This window comes from Canis lupus, chromosome 14 (assembly GCF_003254725.2).
Source record: "Canis lupus dingo isolate Sandy chromosome 14, ASM325472v2, whole genome shotgun sequence".
Classification (NCBI taxonomy): Eukaryota; Metazoa; Chordata; class Mammalia; order Carnivora; family Canidae; genus Canis; species Canis lupus.
The window spans coordinates 48,461,655-48,483,689 of record NC_064256.1 but is presented as its reverse complement, the minus strand read 5'-3'; the positions used below and the strand labels follow the sequence as shown (position 1 = coordinate 48,483,689).

Genomic DNA, 22,035 nt, shown 5'->3' with positions numbered 1-22,035 from the left:
TTATTTATTTTATTTATTTTATTTATTTTATTTTGCCCTGACCTTTAAAGACATCCTTTACCTTGGATCTGGACAGTCTTTCAGTATAGCTTTGGTTGGATTTGATTACAGGTTATCTCAGGAAAGTTGCTTATGTCATTGCAGAGCAAATGATTTAAGGGGGAAACAAGGCTGAGACTTAATGTACACTTAAGGTTTCATAAGGCAACTAATGTAGACATCTAGATGGCTTTTGACATTTTCAAAATTAGGGTACACTTAGGGTTTCATAAGGCAAATAATGTAGACATCTAGATGGCTTTTTTTTTAATTTTTTTATTTTTTATTTATGATAGGCACACAGTGAGAGAGAGAGAGAGAGAGGCAGAGACACAGGCAGAGGGAGAAGCAGGCTCCATGCACCGGGAGCCCGACGTGGGATTCGATCCCGGGTCTCCAGGATCACGCCCTGGGCCAAAGGCAGGCGCTAAACCGCTGCGCCACCCAGGGATCCCTTGACATTTTCAAAATTAGGGTACCATGGCAACTCCACTTTGTATTTATGGTCTCAATACTATTTTATGATTATGATCTACACTTTTTTTTATTTTTTTGCCCCTGGTCAGATTTTATTATCTGGTTGAAGAATATTGCAAGAGTTGTATGGCATTGTGCGGATGCAAAAGACTCATTAAAATAAATGATAAAGGTCAAATCAGAATTAGTTGAGCTTGAGAGTGAATGTAAGAAAGGGTAACATTTTAGGATTGTTGTCAGAAAAGGTGTCATCAGTCCAGCTCATCATTGTCATTTTAACTGCTCTGTGGGGTAGTTTTTGCCAGGCTCTAGAAGCAACCCGTGCAGATAGAGAAGCCCACCCGGTCGTCTTCTCTACCTTTGTGTCAGGTAACAGATGTCCTTTTTCATGTGCTGTTCAAGAAGAGGATAGGAGTTGAATTTTAAAACATGTCTGGAACTACTTGGTGTGGACTAAATATAGTTAGATTAGGTTCGGCTACAACCGAGAGAACCAACGGCTTCAAAGAGAAGCTGTCCTCTCACATCCACGTGGCGGTCCTGGGCTGGCGTGATGTTCCAGTGTCGTGGGCTTGGGCCCCTCGGTCTTGTGGCTTTGCCTTCTGTGGCTGGGGACAGTTGGTCTGGGCTTCACCTGGGGGCCCACTGGAAATGCAGTCTCAGAACCTCCCCGCCCCCACAAGACCTCCTGACCTATAATCTGCGTTTTTAGCTAGGTCCCCAGGGGATTGCTGTGGGTAGTTAAGTTTGAGAAGTGCTGAGCTGGATACCTGGTGCCCAAGTCGGAGTCTCATCCGGATCACCTGGGGCACTTATTTAAGTGTTCTTGGGGCCCCTATGCCAAGAGATTCTAGGTCAGTGGTTTAGGGAATTATTTCCTTTTCATTCTTCCGTGGCCCCAGGTGTTTGGGAACCTCTGCTGTAAGACCGCAGCCCCTGATACACATTCTTAGAGGTTTGTGAAGTCAGTGTCCTGTTCTTGCCTTCGGCGATGGCCTTTGCTGTGCGCCTTGATACTTTTTTAAAATCATCTCTTTTATTTTGGAACAGTGTTGGATTTACAGAAAAGATTGCGAAGATCATATGGAGAGTTTCCGTATACCCTTCCCTCAGTTTTCCCTAACGTTAACATCTTAATATAACCCGGTACATTTCTTAAAACTAAGAAATTAACCATGACACATGACTGGTAACTAAACTTCAAACTTTACTTGGATGTCAGCAGTTTTTCCACTAATGTCCTTTTTCTGTTCCAGGATCTAATCCAGGAACGCCAACTGTATTGTAATATAGTCGTCATGGTTCCTCGGTCTCCTTCAGCCTTTGCTGGTTTCTCAGTCTTTCCTTGTTATTTCATGGCCTGATGGTTTTGAGGAGTAACTTTAATATCAGGACAGTTTCAAACAGAGAAATGGTGAGAATAGTACAAAGAACTTCTGCCTACCTTTTATCCAGATTCTTTAATTATTAATATTTTGCTTCACAGACTTCATCCGTTTTCTCTCCTTTTAATATATATCCTTTTTCGGAGCCATCCGAGGGTGATTTAGGGGCATCGCCCCCCTTTATACCTAAATACTCAGTGCATCTTTCCTAAGAACAGACTCATTCTCTTACATAACCATAGTCTCTTTATAAAAGCCAGGAAATTGAACATTAGTTCAAAACTATCATCTAATTCAAAGTCCATAGGCCATAGTCAAGATTTTCAGTTGTCCCAATAAGGTCCTTTATAGGTGTTTCTCCCTACAGTCTGAAATCCCTCCAGGATCATGTATTACTACATTTATTGTCCTGTCCCTTTGGGTCTCCATTGATCTGGTAGTTTCCTTAGACTTTATCTTTTGTGACCTTGACAATTTTGTGGGGCACAGGACAGCTTTGTGCAATGCCCTTCTGTTTGAGTTTCTGTCTGTTTTCCCCCCAGGTTTTGCATTTTGGGGTGAAATGCCAGAGACATGTTGTCGTGTCCTTCTTGGGACATTGTATCAGAAGGCACATGATGTTTCCTTGTGTTATTCTTGGTTTTACAAACGCAGCAGATAACTGAGGTTCGTGGAAGTGATTTGCCAGTTAACGAAGCAGGACACAAAGCCAGGCCTCATTTACACTCCAGACTGAATTTTTAAACAGTTGGCTAAATTGTGGGCATCGCCTTATGGAGACCCACCCAAAGAGTTAGAATCCCAGGTCTTGGTCACCCCACGGGTGCTGAAGTTGGAGCAAGAAACTAGTGGCAGTCCTGGTGTCAGGTGTTTTTTTCTTGATGGTGTCAGGTGTTGTTTCTTGAGTCTGAAGTTGGCACAAGGATTGGAAGTGTGTTTGCACATGCAGTGAAGACTTGAGAAATGATCGTGACTTGGGTTTTCTTCTAATTTCTGCCTTCTTCAGTGAGGGTCACAAACCCTGCCTCTGCCTCTCTCCTATGGCGTGTTACCTTTGTTCAGAAGGCTCTTTGCTCCTTTTTAGCCTGAGTGGCTACTATGCCACTAAAAGGTTGTTTCTGGAAGTTGGGCTGGGCATTGCTATCTTATGGTCTTCTAAAACCTTGAGTATCCTTCCACTTGTGTTGTCACTCTCTGTTAACTGAAACCAGTGGTCTGACTCAACCTGGAGTGTGCCGAAGAATCACCTAGGGAGCTGACGAAAAATGCATAGTCCCAGCCTGGCTGCAGAGACATGGATGCCTTTGGCCAGGGATGGGGCCCCTCGTCCACTGTGTGATGAGCACTAAGTGAGTTTGATGCGGGGGCTCCCACACCTCATGGTCCAGGGGCTCATGAGAAAGAGTCATGCATGAGTCTGTAGATGGTTTCACCTTGGAGTGCTGCTTCTTTAGTGCCCAGAAAACCATCCGTCCTTGATCAGTGGGTCAAGGGTTAATTATGACTAACTGGAAGAGGAAGCTTCCTGACTAGGGGGATCATGTCTGCCCAGCCTTGCTTTAACAATGCCCCTGTGGTTCAGGGGGATGTCTGCATGGAGAAGACTGCTTTGTCTTCTTTCTGAACTGTGAGGAGCCATTTCTATGTTTGCACTCTGGCAGGAAGAGCCCCTAAGGGCTTTTTTACAGGTGGAGCCTGCGGTACCAACCTGGTGGCTGTCAGCAGGTGTTGGCTCTCACTCGCGGCTTCTTTGTTCTTTTTTTGTATATTTTTTAATTGGAGTTCAATTTGCCAACATCTAGCCTAACACCCAGTGCTCATCCCGTCAAGTGCCCCCTCAGTGCCCGTCACCCAGTCACCCCAACCCCCCGCCCACCTCCCTTTCCACCACCCCTTGTTTGTTTCCCAGAGTTAGGGAATGTGACAGACGTTCTCTCACCCTCTCTGATATTTCCCACTCATGTTCTCTCCTTTCCCCTTTAATCTCTTTCACTATATTTTATATTCCCCAAATGAATGAGACCATGTAATGTTGGTCCTTCTCCGATTGACTTCCTTCCCTCAGCATAATACCCCCCAGTTCCATCCACGTCGAAGCAAATGGTGGGTATTGGTCGTTTCTAATGGCTGAGGAACATTCCACTGTATACAGAGACCACAGCTTCTTCATCCAGTGCTCCGCATCCCTTGCCATCAGGCAAATACCAATTGGAGCCACAATGAGATACCACCTCACACCAGGGAGAAGGGTGAAAATTAACAAGATGGGAAAGAGCCAGTGCTGGGAGGATGTGGACGGGGAAGGCTCTTGCCCTGTGGGTGGGAACGTGAGCTGGTGCAGCCGCTCGCTCGTGCTTCTGCTGTGACCTGTGTGGTGGGTGGCTGAGTGCTCGCCCTCCGAGAGGCGCTTGGGGCAGCTGTGGGGGGCACATGGAGCCCGAAGGGCTGCTGCCCACCTGTGCTCCCCTCCTGCGGCTGAGCAGCCTCACTCCTCCGCCCAGAGCCTGGAGACCTCCCCGCCGCAGGTCGGCCCAGGGGTAGAGTGCTCACACTTGAGCCCCACATACCCTCCTCCAGCCTCAGTACCTTGACTTTGTAAAGCTGACATCATCGGTTTCCACTTTCACGATTGTTGTGAAGATGAGGGGAGATGCGTGAAAACAATGAAGGACATTGCCTGGCTCAGAGCAACAGCTCCGTGAAGGCCACCTGGTTGCCCTGGTTGCTGCCGGTGTGAGCACAACTGCATGAGATGTGGCCCCCCCGGGTGGCTCAGTGGGGGAGCGTCCACTCAGGTCACGAGCGATCCCGGGGTCCAGCCCCGCAGTGCCTGGGGGTGGGGGGAGGTCCCTGCCCAGCAGGGAGCCTGCCTCTCCCTCTCTGCCCCTCCCCACCTCACTCATTTTCTTTCCCTCTCTTGCTCTCTTTCTAATAAAAAGATAAATTCTTTTTTTTAAAGTAAAGAAAATGAGATGCACTGGTTTTCCTTTTTACCTGCTCTTCACCATGGACAGTTCCCTTGCGTTCTCCTTTCTCCACCGAATGTTCTTTTTTTTTTTAAGATTTTATTTATTCATTCATGAGAGACACACACACACACAGAGAGGGAGGCAGAGACACAGGCAGACGGAGAAGCAGGCTACATGCAGGGAGCCCAATGTGGGACTCGATCCCGGGTCTCCAGGATCATGCCCCGGGGTGAAGGCAGCGCTATACCGCTGAGCCACTGGGGCTGCCCTCCACCTAATGTTCTTAATGTTTAGGAAGGAGAGACAACCGAAGAGTTAGGGTGGGAGGCACCATCTAGCAATAGGGGAGAACTCTATTTTTTTATATATAAATTTATTTTTTATTGGTGTTCAATTTGCCAACATATAGCATAACACCCAGTGCTCATCCTATCAAGTGCCCCCATCAGTGCCCGTCATCCAGTCACCCCCACCCCCGCCCACCTCCCTTTCTACCACCCATAGGTTGTTTCCCAGAGTTAGGAGTCTCTCATGTTCTGTCTCTCTTTCTGATATTTCCCACTCATTTTTTCTCCTTTCCCCTTTATTCCTTTTCACTATTTCTTATATTCTAGGGGGGAGCTCTAACTGCACATGCAGCCAGTTTGCGCTGTGGAACATTCACGGGCTCCCTAGAACTTCTCCGTGATCCCTTCTTCCAGTCCTTGCCCCCTCACCAGCATTCCTGGCAGCTCTGCTCCCCCACTGCTGGCAGAGGAGGGAAGGGTGGTCCTGCTTCTTTCCCAGGGTGCTTGGTCTGCCCCAACCTTCGTCTCTTTGGCGGTTCACCAATAAGCTTTTCTATTCCTACCTTGGGAGACCCTTCTCTTGACCTACGAGTTCTCTTGCTGGTGTGTGCTTTATTTTTTTGTCTTTCCATTCTAAGTTTTTCTTTTTTTTTAAGATTTATTTATTTATTTATGATAGACAGAGAGAAAGAGAGAGGCAGAGACACAGGAGGAGGGAGAAGCAGGCTCCATGCCGGGAGCCCGACGTGGGACTCGATCCCGGGACTCCAGGATCACGCCCTGGGCCAAAGGCAGGCGCTAAACCGCTGAGCCACCCAGGGATCCCCTTAAGACTTTATTTATTTATTCTTGAGAGACACAGACAGAAAGGCAGAGACATAGGCAGAGGGAGAAGCAGGCTCCCTGCGTGAAGCCTGATGTGGAACTCGATCCCAGGACCCCGGGATCATGCCCTGAGCCAAAGGCAGATGCTCAACCACTGAGCCACCCAGGTGCCCCTTTCAATTCCAAGTTGATTTACATGTTGTCAGTATATTTGTTGCATCAGTATCTACTTAATCTTTCCTCTCCCTGGAGCTGCCCTCTCAGGGCAGCAGTGCCCTCTGCTTTGCTAAATCAAGTGGTCTTCACTCTGCCTTGGTTGGCCTCGCTCTCTTGGTTATACTCTGCAGAGCTACTCATTCTTATCTTCTTGAAACCCCATCCTTCCCTTCATTAACTGTGGTTCTGAGATTCTCCCCCCTTGTCTTGATTAGGCGTTGTTCCCTTCATGATGCCATGCCTTTCTCCTTTTTTTCTAAATCTGTCCCAGCCTCAGTGCTTAGCCTTCTGGTCCATGTGCTCACTCCTGATACTCTTTGTCTAGGTTCTATGTTCTCTCTTGGCTTGAAGTGTAACTTCTATCTAAGTAATAACTGCTCATCAAGTGCACTGCTAGCAGGTCACCAGTTCTTCTCTGTTGGATACATTATTTCTCTATATAAACCTTCATGTACCTACAGAAACTGCCCAGATGGAAATCTACAGAAAGACAGTCTCATAGGTGTTAACCAACCTTTGGAAGTTATTTCATGTAGAAGAGGGATGGATGAAATGTGTTGCTTATGGCTCCAAGTACAAACTCCATCCTGTCCATACAAGGACATAGAGCCCAATTCTACTCAGAAAAAAAGTTATCATAGGCCACCTGGGCGGGCAAGGGGCCTGGATCATCTCTCTTACCTGTACACCAGACAAACACTTGGGAAGACTTAACACCTGTTATGCCTCAGGTTCAGGTCCAAGAAGGACGATGGGGAGAGATGCATGATTTTCAGCTTTTTAGCTCAATCCTTCTCAAATGCTTTTGGGGTGAGGGGTATGCAATGTTCTTCTGGGTTCTCCACGTTCAGGTCTGCAACAGCACAGCTTGTATTGACCTGTGTCATTTTGTGATGCTTTTGGGAAAGATTTTGTTTGAAGAGAGTATACCACAATTGAAAAATAAAAAAGTCATAGAGATGATTCTTGAGTAATCCTGAAACTTGGGTCAGATTTTTTAACTTGACTTCCTGTTCCTCCTTCATGTTCCTATGATTTCCCTTCATGTTATCCAGGGTTCAAGGCATCTACGGTACTGTGTGCGATTTTCAGGTACCATCTTGCCTTATAGAAGAAGCTGCCCCTTTAAAAGTGTGTCCCTGCAAAAAAAAAAGTGTGTCCTTGCACATTTATGTACTTGTTCATCTCTTGCAGTTTCAGCTCTTCATTCCTATACATCTGGCTTTGCCAAGCACTGCCCAGAGCCTCCATCATACTTGAACCTTTGTGTAGGTGTTGTCATGCAGTTGTTTCTCCATCCTTCTAATTTCTCCTTTGCCGGTAGCTTTTATTCAGTTAGTTCAGTCTGCGCAGAGTGTTACTTACATTTTTTTTTTAAATGTAAGTGTTACTTACATTTTTTTTTTAACGTGACTTTTGGAGTAGATTACATGCTCCTGGTGGTCAGTCTGGGCTTTACATACATTTGTGTGTTATCCCTTACATTGACTTTTCTTTCTGTGTGCAACTACTTTAGGTTTGAAGTATGAACAGGATGGATGAGAGTAAAACATTGATAGTCTTCAATCTTCAAGCAGAAAAATTGTAGTAGCACCCCCTTACCCCTATATGGTTGGGGATTTTATTTCCCTAAAGGAAACATAGATGATGTGTTTTTAGGCAAGCATGTACAGAATGACTGCTTGCATTTTTCCCTCAGCTATCCTATTTATATAGTATATTTAAGATAAAATCTAATATGTATAAATTTTATTTACCCAAGACCTTTTGAAAGCTCATTAATTGCATAAAGCACATTTAAATTTTTGTGCTTGATGTTGGACCTTTTGCTCATTTTGTACATAAGAATGATGGTAGCAGTAGTGATGCTAGCATGCATGCATCATGAGATCAGCACATACGATGTGCCAGGCAGTATGTTAAATGCCTTGATGGAGTATTTCATGTCCTTACTACAGCCCAACAAGGCAGACTGTAGACTCCCTATTTTGTAATTGTTCACAAGTTCATTAATCTGCCTCAGGTCACACAGCTAGGAAGCTACTGATTTGAATCCAGCACTGCATGACACTAAAACCGAGGCAATTTCTACTAAACCATAAATCTGTTTGGTAGCTCGTTTTTTAAAAATTTCATTTCAGCTTTGTCGAGGTATAATCAACATATATAATTATAAGATATTTAGAGTGTACATCACGGTGATTTGATGTACAAATATACTGTGAAAGGGTTCTCCCCCACCGAGTTAATTAACACATCCATCATTTCACATATTTCTTTTGCGTGTTTGTGTGAGAACATTCAAGTTCTACTCTCTTAGCAAATTTCAATTATACAATACAGTGTCATCAACTATAATCACCAAGTTTTACATTAGGCCTTATTCATCTTACAGGTGATGGTTTGTATCCCTTTACCAATGTCTCCCTATTTCCAATACCCCCCGCTCCTGCCCAGCTACTTTTCTATTCTGTTTCTGTAGGTTTGATTTTTTTAAAAAAAATCTACACATAAGCGATATTTTGTAGTATTTGTCTTTCTTTGTCTGACATCTTTCACTTGTCTGGTGGTTCTTTTTCCAGTTCTTCATCTCTTTTGCCCCCTCTCCAATGCCACCCCCCCCACCAGCCTGATCTGAGCAGACACATACACGATTGCCACTTGCCTTGCTCCATCCACTTATGATGGGATTTCTGGGGACCCATTGTGTTCTGAGAGCAAAGGTGGTATTTTTTTTAAAAATTAAGGAAAATGTGGCAAGTGGCCTGGCTTACTGCAGAAGGAGCCCACCTGAAAAGAGACATCCTTTTGAGGCTGGCAGTTTGGCTTGGTGCTTACAAGCATGGACTGTGGGTAGACTGATAGGGACTCAAAATCTGGGCTGTCACTTAAGAGCTGTGTGACTGGGGACAAGTCTCCTGCTTTGTAAGGAAGAATTGGCAATATTCATACATCCTTCCTGGCATTGTGGGGATTCAGTGAGATAATCACTCAAAGCTCTGCTTACTAATGGTAACCGTTACAAGCCAATAATGAATTTTTGAGAGTGGTACATAGAAGAGAACAAGCTTTTTGTGTTCCAGGCAAAATTGGAACCAATAATACAAATGTCCCCTTCAGTGCATTAAGCCAATTCTGTAGCCTGAAAACCCATAATTCCTATGGCATTTAAATATTGATAGCCTGGCGAACTAAAATGACAGCTGAGCTCTAAAGAGAAAGTTTTGAATTCGGAACTTTAAGATCTCATAGCACACAGAATGCACAATAGGAATGTACTGGATACCACTGAATCGTACATTTAAAAACGGTTAAGAATGGAGATTTTATGTTATGTGTAGTTTACCACAATAAACAATTTTAAAATCCCATAGAATCAGGAAAATGAGACTGAATTTCTGGAATGGGAGGTTCCAATCTTTCATGGCAAAAATTAAAAGTCATGTGATTTTCCTGGACTGTTCTTTCCCGAGTGGTTGGATTATATCAGAATTTCTCAGCCTCAGCACCACTGATGTTTTGGACTGGATTATTCTTAGTTGTGAGGGCTGTCCTGTGCATTGTCGGAGTTAAGCAGTATCTTGGCCTTCCCACTAGGTACCAGTGGTATTCTCTCACCTACTCGTAGTAACCAAAAATGCCTCTAGATGTTGCCAAATGTCCCCTGGGCAATAGGCAAATTTCTCTCTTTCGAGGGGCTTAAATCAGTGGTTCCCAAGCTTGGTTCTTTGTTGGAGTTGTGTATGAAACATACTGAACAGACAGAGTGGATTATTTGTAGGTGATTTCCCATGTTTATCCAGCTCCATGGTGCTGCTAATGCCCAGGGACCCAGATTCAGAAATCACCGTTGTGAGACCCTTTACATCTGACTGTCTGGGCTGGTGACCCCTCTGCTTCCCACAGTAACCCTCAGCAAGTGCCTTATACCTTCATCAGGAACTACTAATTCTTCCCGTCTCCTTGCTTTCAGAGGGTACAAATGTAGCACCGGTAAGATCTCCTTTTGTTCCATGCAACAAAGACGCAACAAAGCCCATGTGATGCTACACTAGTGCTTTTTGTGGTGTCATGATAAGGTAAAATGACATTGTGACAGGAATAGTCCTTCCTCATCTGATTTTTGCACCTGTTGGATTTGGTGTTATAGCAGTTATTTCTTAAACTTCCTTTAAAAGAAGTGACCAGGCTACTTCCCTTTCTGGCTTTAGCTCTCTTTCCCTGTGTGATGGAGTATATCTAACCTCATAAAACAGAGTTTGACATGCTTTGGAGGAGAAAGACAGCAAACATATTTCTCCTCTCAACCAAGAGCTCAGTTTAATTGAGCAGAATGAACTCTAGCATTCCACTTTTCCTTCTGAAAATGAACTGCAGATTTTAGTTCCCTTTCTCCATGGATTTCAGCAGGGAGGTCTTTCTGCAAAGGCGGGGGGCGGGGGTGGCCATGGTGAGAGGAACATGCCTTTCCTTGCTCCCACCATGCATTCTAAATGTATTCTTACATTTTGTTAGCTGACTTTATGAAGATTTATTTTTGTCCTTCGTTCAAAGCCATCCATAGCCAAAAGACAACCAAATGGCTTTGAGATGAGATATATCCATTTTCAAAATGATTGTGGGGGTGCTGGGTGGCTCAGTCCATTAAGCATCTGACTCTTAGTTTTGCTTAGCTTATGATCTTAGAGTCATGAGATCGAGCCCTGCTTTCGGCCCCCACACTGACATGGAACCTACTTGAGGTTCTCTCTCTCTCTCTCTCCCCCCACCTCTAAAAAAAATAAACAAACAAACAACAAAAAACTCAAAATGATTGTGGATGGGTCATTACTCTTGGGACAAGTTTATGGTGATCTGTTTGAATTTTTCAGCCTCATCACCATAGGATGCTGGTCATTTCTGGCTTATTTCTTTCTTGACCTCCTGACCTATATAAACAACTACCTATTAGCTCATTTTCCTTACCCATCTATATGTCCCTTGCTCCACAAACTCAGCATCTTCAAAACTGTCTTTATTGCTCCTTTTCCTCCACAACCCATGCAGTTTTGCTTCAGAATCTTCATGTTTCCTCCTCTTAGTGATAGATGCCAACATACACCCAGTTTGCTGAAGCTGAAACTGTGTCCTCCTAGGCTCTACTGTCTCCCTCAGCTTTTCTATCCAATCCATTACCCCAGAGAATTTGCCTGTCACTGGCCCCTCTTTATCACATCTGCTGCTGCTGCTCTGTTCTCTTTGGGCAATGTGGAAGCGAGACCAACAAGGGAGGACTTCAGTGTAAGTGTGGTGGATATCCCCCAAGGGCAGAACTTTAAAAGAGAGAGAATAGTATTCACTCAAGCAGGAGATTATGAGCACCAAGTAGGCAGATACAAATTGAGGAATATATGGATATGAGAAAGAGCCAGTTAGAAACCTTAGAAATAGAAAATGTACATATGGTAGGTGAAATCTTAAAAAAAAAATACAAAAGATAAATAAAAACAATATAGTGCATCGACAAAGTTACCTTAGAGTAGATTTGGCTAAAGGAAGAATTGATAACTTGGAGGATGAAATTGAGGAATTCATCCAGAACATAGCCCAAAAGATGAATGAATGAAATATACGAATGCTAATTGTGTTTAAAAGTTACATTAAGAGGGGATCCCTGGGTGGCTTAGCAGTTTAGCGCCTGCCTTTGGCCCAGGGAGCAATCCTGGAGTCCTGGGATCAAGTCCTGCATCAGGCTCCCTGCATGAAGCCTGCTTCTCCCTCCTCCTGTGTCTCTGCCTCTCTCTCTCTCTCTCTATGTCTATCATAAATAAATCTTTAAAAAAAGAAAAAAGAAAAAAGTTACATTAAGAGATTTTGTCCTATGTCTAATTGGCAGTCCTACTAATAAAGAATGGAATGAATTATGGAGAGGCAATATTTGAGGAGATCTTGGCTATTATCTTACCTTTCTGAAATTGAAGAGAAACCCCACAGTAGGAGGGAACAGGGGCTCTGGCTTTTGCTGGTTGGAGGAGTAAAGGCTCTGCTGTGAGGAGCTGAGTGGACTTAGTACTTTGTCCAAGAGCCAAAGGCAAAAGGAAGGTTTATAAGCAGGGGGTCGACATGGTATGATTTGTACTTTTAGAAGATTTCTCTGCTGAAATCTACTAGAAAGCAGCCTAAAATCTGCAATTCATCTTCAGCAGGAAAAGCAGAATTCTAAAGTTCATTTTTGCTCAATTAAACTGAATTCTCAGTTGAGAGGAGAAATCTGTTTGCTGTCTTTCTCTTTATGTTTTGCAAGAAATAAAATGAAATAAGAGAGATTAATTTGACAGTCCTCGCAATAGTCCAGGCAAGAAGTGATATGCTGTGGCTTAGGATAGTGATGGGAGACAGAAAGAAGTGAAACATATGTCTCATCCAGATGTAGAAGAAGATTACATTGAGGGCAAGCGAGAGAGAAATGTGGAAGATTATTTCAAGATTTCTTGTAGGAATAGCTGGGCAAATGGTGATGACAGCCATCATGATAGAAAACACTACTGAAGGGATATTTAAGTGGACTCACAGTCCAGAACCTTATAAATGGGTTAAGGAGAATAAGGCAATCTATATGGCTGCACCTCCTTTCAGATTCTCTCTGGGTTTCAGTACACTAGCCAATTTGTCCACCCAACTGGTCTCTTGGCCTCCAGTGCATTCACCTATCATTAGAAAATGCACATTTCATTATGTCACTTTCCTGCTTAAAAAACTCATGATGGGTCCTAATCATCAAGAGTTGTTTATAGGACTTTGACATCTTTTGCCTCTGGCTTGCCTCTTTATTCCCTCTCTCTCACTCGTGCATGATGTTGTTGGCTCCTCTGTATGCCACATGGTATTTAGCTATGCCTTTGCATTTACTATACCTTCAACCAAAAGTGCCCCGAGCATCTATTTTTAATTGCTTCTCTGTACCTGGGGGCAGGATAAAGAAGAAGGTTTAGAGATTCACCTGTGAGATTGACTTGTTAGGGCTGACGAACAAGTGAAAGGAAGGGCATGGAAGCTGTAACCTTGATTGCAAGCGTATTTTCTAGCAAGTAGAAGAAGGTGAGTAAAAGTTGAAAATCGAGAAAGAGAGTTTTGGGGTAAGGTTTGAGTTTGAGCTAAAATAGCCTGAGACAGAAGGCGACTCCAGCGAAGTGAGGTCTGGAGGTGTGGATTTGAGCATAAGGTGAGAAGGGAACCTGAGCACAGAGGCTTCTTCCATTGGACCTCAAAAGCCTCAGTGTTGGGGCTCAGCTGGTTGGACGTCCAACTCTTGGTTTTGGCTCAGGTCCTGATCTCATGGGTCATGAGATGAAGCCCTGCAATGGGCTCTGTTTTCAGTGGAGAGTCTGCTTGAGACCTTCTTCCTCTGTTTCGCTCCCCAATTGCACACACATGGGCTTTTTCCCACTCTCAAATATATATATATATATATATATATATATATATATATTTTAAAGGCTCAGTGTTGGGGTGCCTGGGGGTTCAGTCAGTTAATCATCTGTCTTCAGCTCAGGTCACGATCTCAGGGTCCCAGGATTAGCCAACATTAGGCTCCCTGCATAGTGGGGAGTCTGCTTCTCCCTCATCCTCTGCTCCTCACCCCTGCTCATGCTCTCTCTCTCTGTCAAATAAATAAAATCTTCAAAAAATATACATATATAGATAGACAGATAAAATTTACAAAGCAGATAGGCTCGGTAGGATAAACAGAAATGACTGTCAACCCGTGGACAGGGTATTATCAGACCAGTGAGCAGATACCAGAAAGCCAGATAAAGCTCTGAAGGCAAAGTAAGGTTCAGGTCCAGTTTAAACACAGGATAATGAAGGTTTATCAACTGCAGAGAAACTGAGACTGGATAGAAGACAGCAGTCAAAAGCACACTGAGAGGAACTGGTGGTAAGGGCAGTTTTAAGAAGTGAGTTCACTTTTGAGTCGTGTTGTCCACCCCCCCGCCCCCGGGCTTTTTCTTCCTGACTCTCTCCGCTGTGTCCTGAGTTTACTCCTTTGGGAGCGGGTGCACTGATGCCGATTCATCCTCCTTTCTTAAAAGGTAATGGATGTGCTAAGACAGCTGCCAGCAAGCAGTGGAAGGACATGGGCTTCAATTCTCAAATATAGGTGCCAGGAATGGGACAGTGACAATCTAAGGCTAAACCACAGCCATGAGCTGAAGCAGACGCTTACCTGACTGAGCCACCCAGGGGCCCCTGCCTTTTAAATTTTAAACCATGCACACAGGTACTGTTGACCTTCCACCTATGAACTTAACACAAATAAGTCTTTCACGTGAAGGTAGGCAGACCATAAGGCCTGCCTGAATTGGTTTGCAGTGTGAATCCCTCATTTCACATTGCTTCCAAGTGTGTGGTGGAGTAAAATGGCATGCCAGCCGGGGCAGGGTCGTGTGGGTGTACCTCTTGGAGATGACTGACATTAAAGAAAGTGGAGAGGGATATAGGGATTCTGAAATTGATTGTTGTGGCTCAGCAGTTTAGCACCACCTTTAGCCCAGGGTGTGATCCTGGAGACCCGGGATTGAGTCCCACGTCGGGCTCCCTGCATGGAGCCTGCTTCTCCCTCTGCCTGTGTCTCTGCCTCTCTCTTTGTGTCTCTCATGAATAAATAAATAAAATCTTAAAAAAAAAAAAAAGAAATCAATTGTTGTTGCTGCCTGCAATATTGAAATCTGGGGGGAAAATTCGTTTCTTGTATCTCTAGCGACATTCATATTAGGACAATATAAAATAGTCAAGGACGATGAAGGAGAATGACAAAAGATAATTGATAATCATTAGTACTTTATTTTTGCATTGTTCATTTTTATGTTTTTGTCACTTTCTAAAATAGCAGTTTCCCTTAAAACTGAAGAAAAATACAATTTCTGCTGAGGAGAAAAGTGTATCAGACTACCGAGAGAGGTTTTTTTCACTTGTCTTTAACCCGCTAACACACGAGAGTGCTAATTATTTATGTCTTTGCTCATCTATGCAGTCCAGTGATTTTTATGACACAAAGATTGTACTTGATCTTGCTGAAATGTAATATTTAATTAGTTTCATGAAGCTTGAAACAAGTCATTATAAGGAAACCATTTTTGAAACGAATCATTTGTCAAGAAAAAGGTGGCATAGCCTGTCATCTTTCAATTTTTAATATTAATGTGATACACGTGATTTTACTACTTTGGAGGTGTCATTGGGAGTCCCTTTGTCACTTCTGACAATTACTGCAGTCTTGTGTCAGTGCTGCACATTGGAACTATTGTCAAAATACTTGCTTTCCAAGAACCAGCTAAATTTGCCCCCAGAAAAGGGTGGTTTTGTCATTCTCCTTCAGATTATTTAGGCTGCTATTAGGAAAACAGAGTAAGCACACACACCCCTTACAGCACATCAGATTCTTCTATGCTAAAAGTATAGAGCTCCGAAGCACGGAGAGTAGTTATAGGGCTCACTGGGGGGGAAATATAGCTGTTCTAAGATGACTGGTGTCATTGACACAATGTCAGGAAGCACCTCCGGGAACTAGGCGGGTTCTCGTACATTAAAGTTTCTCCAAATCATATTGTAGGCTAAGTCGTAGTTAACATGCGTATCCCTTCTCAGAGGTGTCCTGACGTGTGGAAGCTGGGTTTCTTTTCTTTCTGGGCCAACATTACTCATAACTGCTGTGCAGAATGTGTTCAATGAATTTCCACTTATAAAAGCAAAGTGAAATCCCAAGTGCTGTGCTGTATCGCCTCAAAGTGTCAGAATAAAGCATCTGTCACATTCTTTTAAAGCACTGGAGAAAGGCTTTTTAATAGTCCAGGACCACAAAGCTTTAAGTCTTTGTGGCCAATAAGTTTTGCAATTAAAGGACTGTCAGGCGACGGCCGTATGGACAGCCGATGGATGGTGGGGACCGAGGACTGCTTCTGCTTTGCTCTTGCTGTGTTCCATCTTTAGCTCCTGCCTGAGCTTTGGCGGCAGTCAGAAAGAGACCAGAAGAAAGGGAAAGAAGCTGAAAGTCTGAAAAAAGGAAGATAGGTTCTTAATCAGACTGTATGCATTAATTGCATGTGGTGTGGGGATCCCGCAGCCACTCGCCTGAGAGTGACAGAGGTGTCTCGGAGGAGGTCTCTGCCTCCAAAGCAAGGATATTCAGGTTGGCAAGTGAAATGAAAATGAGCTGAAGAAGTGAAAGACAGGAGGAGATGAGAGCCAAAGGCAGCCATGGGGCCAGGGTCCCTCGAGGAGGAAAGAAGAACTGGGTATCCATCCGTGTATTTATTTAACCAACGTTTTGAGAAAGTGCCTGCAAAGTGTCCAAAGGGGATACGAGAATTGCAAGAGCTTGTTCACAGGTACATCGTGCAGAGCCGTGCTCTGTCCTAGGTGCTATCTCTGAGGATTTACACGTGTCATCTCAAGTCATCCTCACGACACTGCAGTGTGCGAGGGACAGTTTCTGTTTACAGAAAAGGAAGAGGAAGCCCTGAGGGAAGTCTTAAGCCTAAGGTTACAAAACCCGGGGCTGTGGGAGTTGGGGTTCAAGCCCAGGAAGTAATTTTCTTTTCTAAAGGTTGTATTTATTTGTTTGAGAGAGAAGGAGAGAGAGAGAGAGAGAGAGAGAGAGAGAAACACAAGCATTGGGGAGAGAGAAGCAGGTTCCCCCACTGAGCAGGGAGACTGATGCGGGGCTCGATCCCAGGACCCTCGGATCATGACCTGAGCCAAAGGCAGGTGCTTCACTGACTGAGCCACCCCGGCGCCCCCAGGAAGTCATTTCCTAAAGTTATTCGAAAGCTCCCAGTTGAGAGAAGATCTCGAAAAGCTGGAGTAGATAAAAATTCAGCATTCTAAATGCTTTTCTGGTGTCTGTGAACTTAATGTCATCTCAGAAGCATTTCCACCCCCCTCTTGGGTCATTAAAATGTTTAAAATGAACGCGCATTCAGTGAAGCCAGGCTTTCTTTTCTGGGGCATGTCTGTTTTAGGACAAGTGTGTGCCTGAGAAGTGAATGTCAGAGGCAAGAGCTGCAGCCACAATGCCCAGGTGCTCTCGTCGGCTGGGGGGCCGCCGGCCCACACCGGCTGGTGCGAAGGCAACAGCAGACCTAAGAGCCCCGAGGTGAGCATTTGGGCCCAGTGAGCCTCCAGGCTAGGTGCCTAGGTGCCAACGGATAGGAACAGGTGGTTAATATTTAATTGTGCTCCTCACAGGCATGTCAAGGAGGACACATGGATGTGGGGAACCTCGGGGCTGTCTCCAGGGAAGGAGCCTCAAGGCAGGCTGGACCCTGCCCCCCTCCTAAATTAATAAGCAGGGATTCCCAAGGATATTTCTTCGTGGGGTTCTCTGATGCTTTAAAGGAACCATGTGGTTTGAGTGGGAGAATAAATTTTTTTAAGAGATAAAAGGGAGCCAAGAGGAAGATCTGGTTTAGTAAGGAAGAAGATGAAGTGTTAAGCTTGTAAGGGTGGCAGGATCCATGTGGATCCACACGAAGGGTTATTGGAAACGCTGGAGCAGACCTTAGAAGCGGAGTCAGGGTGGGACGCATGGATTCAGGAATTTATGATCCTGGCATTTCATTGAAGGCAAGGGAGAAACGATAAAAAGGAAAGCAAAGGACCTACACCCACTTTAAGGACTAGAGAGAAGCGAGTGTTGCCAGAGACAGATTAAAAATGAATTGCTAGAGGACTTGGCCATTCTCAAAAATCTAGGTGATTTATGAAAAGTACATAAACAGAACTTTTTGTATAGTAAATTTGCTATCCGGGCTTACTGTCTTTGGTAGATTGAATTAAATCAAGGAATTCTCTTGGAGAAGAAGAGTTAAAAGTAAAAAGGAGGAATAAATCTTAAAAAACAGAAAAAGCTACCCTTTGAATATAACTGTTGGCACATAGTACTTTGCCAATCAGATTCATATGGAAATGAATACTTTGTTTGACAAATAAAAGTATTTCTGCCAACATGAAGATTTTCCCAGAATAATATAAAGTGAAGAAATACTTTTGTATGCTGCAAGATGACTTCACTATTGCTAAGGGGAGGGGGAAGAGAGCGTGGTAGTCTCCAGCCATCCTGATCCCCCTGCATGTTGCAATCTGATAACTGGCTAACCCTCCAGGTTATCCTTAAAAACATTCTTACTCTTCCCATCTCAGCTCACTGCTGAGTCCAAGAAAATAGTTTTGACCTTCAAAACAAAACGCTTAAGGAATTTAGTTACGATTAAAAAATAAATAAAATTGTGTAGGCTCTGCACCCAATGCGGGGCTCAAACGTATGACCCTAAGCTTAAGAGTCACACGCTCTAGTGACTGAGCCAGCCAGGTGCCCCAGGTATGATTTTTTAAGTCATGAAAACACACTCAGGTAGTTCAAATAATTTTGTCTCAATATTCCAAATTCAGGTTTATTCCAATGGAGTGTAGAATTTTATTTCTAGTTCCTTTGGGTTTCCTGGAATCACAAAGAGAAGAACCAGTTTTCAGCCTTTTAGACCAAATTTTCTTTTCTCCTGAGCCTTTGCTCTCAATGAGATGAAAGACAAATTGCTCATTGGGTCCATTGCAAGCTATCAAGGTGTCACCCTACTCCCGAGTCTTAGCGATCTGGGCAGATAGGCAGAAACATCTTTTGTCGCCTTGAGCAAATGTTAACTAAAACATAGGCCAGCGTTCCAAGCCAGTGTTTGGCTTGGAATTTAAGTCACGCCAAGAGCTCAATGTCAGAGTAAGGCTGTATGTAGGCAGTGGGAAAAGCGGTGACACCAGACTAGACATTTCTGCTTGGGGTATCTTGTTCAGTCCTGTTTATGATAGTGCCGCTCACCTGTGTGACCTTGCTAACGGATGGTGACAATCATTTGGCTGGTATCTGTTTTATCACCTGTTGAATCACACTCGTCAGCTAGCCTGCTCAGTGCTCTTCTGAGCCGTGAATCACATAACCCCTTCCCAAACTGTCTGTGCAGCCTACATGTGTCTCACAACTTAGAGCCAGCAGCTGCTTAGAGCCACCCAGCGTAGTTTACATGAGAGGAAGGGGGATGTGCGCTAATGAATCCAAGCTGTTCTTCAGAACAGTTTGCTTTATAGTCAACCTTTTTTCTTTCTTTCTTTCTTTTTTTTTTTTTTTTTTTGGTTTGTTTATTTTTTAACAGAAAGTGAATGTTTGGTTTTTCCATTGACCAGAAATGCATTGAGTCTCCTTTTAGATTCTCTTAGCACCTGACTACTGTGGCAACTATTTCCCAGGGCTGTAGAAGATTAACATAGATGAAGTAAGATGTCGAATTCTCACGGGACAAGAAGATAAGGCAGATACAAAGTTTTGTTTTGTTTTGTTTTTTTTGAAGATTATATTTATTTATTCATGAGAGACACACACACACACAGAGGCAGAGACACAGGCAGAGGGGGAAGCAGGCTCCATGCAGGGAGCCTGACGTGGGACTCGATCCCAGGTCTCCAGGATCACACCCTGGGCTGAAGGCGGCACTAAACCGCTGAGCCACCTGGGCTGCCCAGATACAAAGTTTTTAGGAGTGATTTATTTAATGTGCTAAGTACAGGGAGGGAATGACCTGCGTAGTTGGAGAGATCAGGGACATGTGCTTGCAGGAGAAGGCTTTGACGTGGATATTAGTGATAGTAAGAGTTCATGGTTAGAGTTGGAACCGAAAGGAGAAGGATGTTTCAACAAATGGTGTAAAGTGAAAGTATGGAAGTGGGTTTTTTTTTGTTTTGTTTTGTTTTGTTTTGTTTTGTTTTGTTTTGGTGAATCAGAATCCAGAAGTATGGGCAACATGTATAGCGTTAGTAGAAAATTTGCTTGAGCCCAGATGGTGGAAGGCCTTGGATGACAAGTTAGTTAAGGGGTTTATGCCACATAGGCGGTGGTCAGTGGGGCTCTGTGGAGGATATTGGAGCAAAAAGAGTGACCTGAGCAAAGTTTATAGGGAAAGTCCAATTTTGTCTGATAATGGCCAGTGGAGGGGTTGGAGAGAAAGAAACTGGGGATGTGGAGACTTATTTGCAAGGATCTGGTAATGGGGTCCTGAGAACTCTTAACAAAAGTGGTGGTAAGGTCTGGAAAGGATGAAGGGGAGAGAGGTTGTGGGGGAAATAATGATGAGACTCAGTGTAAACGTGTATAACACAAAATAGGGTAAAGGAAAGGGGAAGGCAATGACGAATTCTCTAGAAACGTATGTGGAAAAAATAAACTGTCCAAAGTAGGCAAGTCGAGTAGGAAGTAACGGAAGATAGAGGAGTCACAGTTTGATGTGCCAGTGAAGCATTTGATTGAAAATTTGTGGTGAGTGGTTAGTAATGAAGGGCTGACTCAGGAACAGCACCGAGACTAGGGAGGCAGAGAGAGTTAAAGATGATGGGGTTAGGGGACAGTGTGTCTGATAGCAGGAGTTGGGATGAGGAGTCAGTATTTTACTTTATTTATTATAAAGATTTTATTTCGTCATGAGAGACACAGAGAGAGAGAGAAAGAGAGAGAGAGGCAGAGGGAGAAGCACGCTCCCTGCGGGGAGCCTGATGCAGGACTCAATGCAGGACCCTGACATCACGACCTGAACCAAGGGCAGATGCTCCACCACTGAGCCACCCAGGTGCCCTGAGTGTCAGTATTTTAGAAGAGTAGTTAGGAGATGAGAAGTAATGATATGAAAAAGCTCCATAGCCTCGTAACTAAGTCGACCCGAAGAGTGAAGGAATGAAGGCTAATGATGGACCTTAGCAGTAGTGGTGCCCTGACAGCAAGACATCGAGGTGGGGGTGGGGCAGCTTTGGGGCCGTGCTATTGCTGGGGCAGATTGATGGGTGAGGGTGATGCTTTTTGTTTGTGTGTTTAGTAAGGTGCCTGCAGGAGAGTGACATGCTATATCTAGCAAGCTGTCAGAGATTTGCAAGAGAGGATTTGGGGCCAGAACTATATATGCTCAGGGCAGTTGAAGTGAATGAGGAACTGACCGATTAGGTAAAAGCGGAAGAGACCAGAACAGAAATTTGGAGTTAGGTTGCCAGAGGCAAAAGAGAAACAGTGAAGGATCTCTTGGGTTTTATTGAAGGTTTATTGGCTAAAACTGTAGGAAACTGAAGGAAATACCATAGAAGCTCTGGAAAGAGGGTTTCAAAAAGAAGGTGGTAGTAACAGTGTCCAATAAGGTGGCTGCATTGATGCGAGCTGAGAACTGAAAGGCTGTTGGATCTAGCGTTGGGTGGTGGGGCCAATGCTCCGTTAGAACAAGAAGAATAGGGGGGTAGGTGTGGGAAGCGGGTCATGGAAACAGCCCCCATCCTCACGTAACGTCCATTTTAAGCGCCGAAGGCTGCATTATGGGTGCATTGTGTTCAGTTAACTGTGATTCCTTTTCTCACCGGTAGTTGAGAGCTTTTCTGTAATCTTTGTTAAATCTCTAAGTTCCCCCGTGGTCTGTACTCCTTTCATATATCCAACTGAAAAATATTCTAAATATAATAGTACCCCATAGTCTGTCTTTTCAATTTTGGTTCTAAATCTATGAATCAGACCTGAATTTTAAAAAAGTCTAAGAAGTTCTTCTATGATACCTCGACGAGGAAAATATTCTAAATATAATAGTACCCCATAGTCTGTCTTTTCAATTTTGGTTCTAAATCTATGAATCAGACCCGAATTAAAAAAAAAAAAGTCTAAGAAATTCTTCTATGATACCTCGACGAGGAAGTCTAATTCTGGGAGCTGTCGTTTTAGATGCCTTCCCCTACGTCAGTAGCAATGCTCTCTTGATCTGATCTGTTGTTTTAATGTAACTTAAAGCT

At 44.0% G+C, this 22,035-nt stretch overlaps 1 protein-coding gene across 6 annotated transcripts in view; it reads left to right on the top strand.

Moving 5' to 3' along the window:
* The window catches only part of ELMO1 (engulfment and cell motility 1), a 526,001-nt gene that overhangs the window by 99,073 nt on the left and 404,893 nt on the right, over positions 1-22,035 (top strand). The window lies entirely within an intron of this gene.